Source organism: Orycteropus afer, unplaced genomic scaffold, assembly GCF_000298275.1.
Source record: "Orycteropus afer afer isolate SDZICR_OR568_19922 unplaced genomic scaffold, OryAfe1.0 scaffold00043, whole genome shotgun sequence".
In the NCBI taxonomy this organism is placed as follows: domain Eukaryota; kingdom Metazoa; phylum Chordata; class Mammalia; order Tubulidentata; family Orycteropodidae; genus Orycteropus; species Orycteropus afer.
Genome location: NW_006921630.1, coordinates 3,242,441 through 3,247,469, shown reverse-complemented (window position 1 = coordinate 3,247,469; position 5,029 = coordinate 3,242,441). Strand labels below are relative to the sequence as shown.

Below are 5,029 nucleotides of genomic sequence, written 5' to 3'. Positions count from 1 at the left end.
CAGGTCTGAAATTGAGCCCACTCCTGTGGCTTCCAGCCAAACAAAAGACAGGCATATGAGCTGAACATTTACATTAGGTAGATACACTCCTTGGAGAGAACAATCATGGGAGATTAGAAGGGCTATGTATACACAGGGAGACAGCTCAGTGGGCAGGAGTGCATGGAGGGAGGGACACAGGGAAGAGGTAACTATGGGGAGGAAGTGGGAGGGGAGCTGCTGAATTGTGGTAAATTGTAGTCAATGTCATGAGACAAAGTGTATATGAGCTGCTGTATGGAAAGTGAATTTGCTCTGTAAATTTCACCTAAATCACAATTAAAAAAAAAAAAAACTTGATTAAAAATAAAAGATTTGATGCATGAAGATATTTTGAATTATTTGGAAAATTAATGCTGGATAACTGAGTGCTCATTCAACAATTCATTAGATAAACGTGTATTAAATATCTAAAAGTGTCAGGCATGGCCCAAAATACTGCAAACATAAAGGAGACTAAGAAGTGATTACTGCTTTTGAGGAGCTTTATTAAACATTGTTTGACTTATATATTATATAAATACTTAATATTTCAAATAGCACTTTCCCATGCAATTATTCATTTCATCCTAAGAGCAATCAATCTTGGTTCCACACTTCCCAATATTGAAATTTTTCTTTTTCTTTTTTTAAAAAAATTTTTATTGTGCTTTGGGTGAAAGTTTATAGGCAAATTCATTTTCCATTAGCAATTCATACACATTTTGTTTCATGACATTGACTGCAATTTTCCACAATGTAATAGCTCTTTTCCCACTTTCTCCCTGTAGTTACCTCTTCCCTCTGTCCTTTTTTCCAATGCATTCCGGCCACCCTAGCTATCTCCCTGTGCAAACACTGCCCTTCTGTTCTTCTATGATTGATCAGTCTAAGGAATGTATCTACCCAGTGTTAACATTCACCCTCTATGCCTGTCTATTGTTTGGCTACAAGCCATGGGAATAAGTTCAATTCCAGACCTGAAGGGTAAGTAAGTAAGGGCCATAGTTTTGGGGATCTTAACAGGCTCCATCAGACCAGTAAGGCTGGTCGTTTTATGAGTTTGAGTTTTGTTTCACATTGCTCTCCACTCTGTCCAGGATCTCCTGCACTGATCCCTTTCCAAGTGGTTGATAGTTGATAGCTGGGCACCATCTAGTTCTTCTGGTCTCATGGTCATATAGGCTGATGTTCACACAGTCTTCTAGTCCTTTGAACCAAGTTTTCCATGTGTCTTTGGTATTCTTCATTCTTCTTTGCCGTGGATGAGGAGAGACCCATTGTTGCATCTAAATGGCTGCTTGCAAGCTTTTAAGACCCCAGTTGCTACTCAACAAAGTAGGATGTAGAACAATGTTTTTGTGTAATATGTCAATTGAGCTTGATGTCCCCTTCAACCATGGTCTTGTGGCCGCAGGTCCAACCACTCTCTCCCTCAGGGTGGTTGGCTGTGCCTTAGAAGTTATCATAACTTTGCCCTTTGTTAACCTTGAGATTTCTTGTTGCTCATCACTATTTGGCAAACAAAGCATTTATTCTGATGATACTAATACTAATATATCTCCATCGATGGTTCAAATCCACCAGCTGCTTCATGAAGAAAGATGAGGCAGTCTGCTTCCATAAAGGTTCACAGCTTTGGAAACCCTATGGGGCAGTTCTATTCTGTCCTTTAGAGTCATTATGAGTTGAAACCACTCCGTGGCAGTGGGATTTTTTCCCTTCAATAACTAACAGTTTACAAAGTGCTTTCATGCCGCGTTGTTTTCTCACCTTACCTTCTAGACATCTTTCCTCTGGCCTGAGCTTTCCCTAGGTTGCCTAAAATGACTTCTCAATACCCTGTGAGTTCTATTAAAATCACACTGACCTCTACTACATCTCCATGGTGGGGACTTAGTTCTTGGATTCCTTGTCCATAATCTCAGCATTTCATTCTTACCTCATTGTCTCTCTCCATTTTCATTTTATTCCATTTCTGATCATGTCTTTCAAATCATTTGCTATCTTTGGAATATGTGCTGTCAAAAAAATAGAAACATGAAATTTATAAACTTGAGAATCATCCCCATGCTTTCACTTTACAGAGGAGGAAACTGAGGCCCAGCGCCATAAAATTTCAATGCCAAGGCCACATAAGTAGGTGGCAGAGCAGGAGCTTGAACCCAAAATGCTATGCTTTGACGAGAGGGCTTTCTACATCATGCTATCTTTAAAAGCTACCTGCCAAATGAAACATTCTTCCTAGGATAATCTGTGTTTCTCTTATATTGCTAATATATTGATATTTGGGTATTACTACAACAGATCTACCCAGTTTTATAATATTTCACAGATTATACCATGTTCTTGGTATACTATGGCTGTTCACATGGGAATTACGTAGTCATTTAATCAACAAACATTTATTGATCGCCTACTATGTGCCAGGAACAATACTAGGCCCTGGGAACATAAAGACTACAAGGTTTTGGTCTGGCTTCAAGTGGAAATATTCTTTGAATTTGCAAATATAGTGTAGGATCATTCAACATCGAATTATTAAACAACAACAATGTTAGTGTAATTGAGCCTGTCAGTGTAGGAATTTCACTCGCGCAAAGGACCCAAAAATTATTTAAATGTTGCCACGTGTGGTTTTAAAAGTCTCCCAGATTTGCTTAACAACAAAACAAAAACCGCTAACAAAGATTAAATCTTGACAATCTATTGCTTTTTATTAGTTTCTCCTCTAGCGGATTCCATCTGCAGGGAGGCCTGTAGGTCTAGGGGACTCGGAGGCTCTGGGGTTCGTGCATCTCGCGTGGGCTAGCGCTGGGGGAATATTGATTGCCGCAGCCCGGGCTCAGGTAACCTCGCCAGAGTTGGGTAGTAGCGGCTGCATTCCCAGGAGCCTCTTGGAAAGCTCTTCCGCTCTGCCAGGGTACGACTGGGGCGTGGTCAGTGCTGTACCGATCTTCCTACCGTGCTGGTACTCACCTCTGGTGACCCACTTCGAGGGCCGATGGCATTGGTGGCATGGGGACGGTGCTTCCCTCAGGCGTGGCTCTTCAGGTGCAATTCCGACTTTTCCCTGAGTATCAGAAGGCAGTCCTGGGGGTTCGCCCGAGGACGCCCCAGGTAACTCGGCCCTTGTTCGGTGTTGCAGGAGAGCCGCGCAGTGCCGTGCCGGCAGAATCGCACTGCGCTTTGCGCGGAGTGAAACAGTCCCTGGTCATTGTGGAGGTCGACTTCTGCCGTTGGTCCTCACGAGGTAGGGTGACTGGCCTACCCCTGAGAACCCTAAGCGCCTCTTTAACCAACTCCTACACTATATTTGCAAATTCAAAGAATATTTCCACTTGAAGCCAGACCAAAACCTTGTAGTCTTTATGTTCCCAGGGCCTAGTATTGTTCCTGGCACATAGTAGGCGATCAATAAATGTTTGTTGATTAAATGACTATGTAATTCCCATGTGAACAGCCATATTATACCAAGAACATGGTATAATCTGTGAAATATTATAAAACTGGGTAGATCTGTTGTAGTAATACCCAAATATCAATATATTAGCAATATAAGAGAAACACAGATTATCCTAGGAAGAATGTTTCATTTGGCAGGTAGCTTTTAAAGATAGCATGATGTAGAAAGCCCTCTCGTCAAAGCATAGCATTTTGGGTTCAAGCTCCTGCTCTGCCACCTACTTATGTGGCCTTGGCATTGAAATTTTATGGCGCTGGGCCTCAGTTTCCTCCTCTGTAAAGTGAAAGCATGGGGATGATTCTCAAGTTTATAAATTTCATGTTTCTATTTTTTTGACAGCACATATTCCAAAGATAGCAAATGATTTGAAAGACATGATCAGAAATGGAATAAAATGAAAATGGAGAGAGACAATGAGGTAAGAATGAAGTGCTGAGATTATGGACAAGGAATCCAAGAACTAAGTCCCCACCATGGAGATGTAGTAGAGGTCAGTGTGATTTTAATAGAACTCACAGGGTATTGAGAAGTCATTTTAGGCAACCTAGGGAAAGCTCAGGCCAGAGGAAAGATGTCTAGAAGGTGAGGTGAGAAAACAATGCGGCATGAAAGCACTTTGTAAACTGTTAGTTATTGAGGGGAAAAAATCCCACTGCCACGGAGTGGTTTCAACTCATAATGACTCTAAAGGACAGAATAGAACTGCGGATTTCCATCCTGAATGGAGTTTCCAGTTGATCAGCTAGGGGGCGACCCGGAGACTGGAGCGCAACATAGTCCTAGGCTAGTAAGACCCTTTTAAAGTTCACAAAAAGGCCAAAAGTGCTGAAGGAAGATTGTTCCCTAATGCACAAATACAGCCCCAGAGATGTTGCCTTAGAAACAGAGGATTCTGATTTGCACATTACTTTGCATAATCACCTGCAAGTTACTGATTCAACACAGATAAATGGACCCCATCCTTTGCTTCCTCTCCAGTGTCAGCTTCTAAATATCTGCACCTCCTCTTTCCTCAAACTAGCCTGGTACAGTGTATTTCCATGTGAATATGTGCTATGTGCCCTCCTGTAGTATACTGCAGTGATTTGAGGTGGGATTAGTAGAGTTGAGAACAGTTCTTTCAAAGGGCCAGGTCCCTTTGGCCATGTCTTTTGACTACTTTGGGGACACAGTGTTATCTGGTATGGAGAATGAGAACCTCTGAACAGTTGAAGCTGACAGTGAGCTTCAATGTTGGGGCCCACTGGTGAGCAGGAAGTAATGTGGCAGCAGCCATGAAGTGTCAATAACGTGGACCCATGACTAAAAGAGGGCTTCGAACCAGTTCATTCTGGTTACACGCCTGCTGAGAATTGACATTTCCATCCTAGATATATTGAATCAGAAGGAAGATGGGGCAATCTACTTCGTAGTGATACTGCCTCGGAAACCCAAGGAGGGGTCGCTATGAGTCAGGTCCCACTCGACGGCACATAACAACAACAACATAGTGATTTGGGTGGAAGTTTACAAAGCAAATTCATCTTTCATACAGCAGTTCCCATA

At 42.2% G+C, this 5,029-nt stretch overlaps 1 pseudogene; it reads left to right on the top strand.

Annotated features, from left to right (window-relative positions):
* Positions 1 to 3,036: 3,036 nt before the first annotated feature.
* Positions 3,037 to 5,029, top strand: part of LOC103194303 — a 114,186-nt pseudogene continuing 112,193 nt past the window's right edge.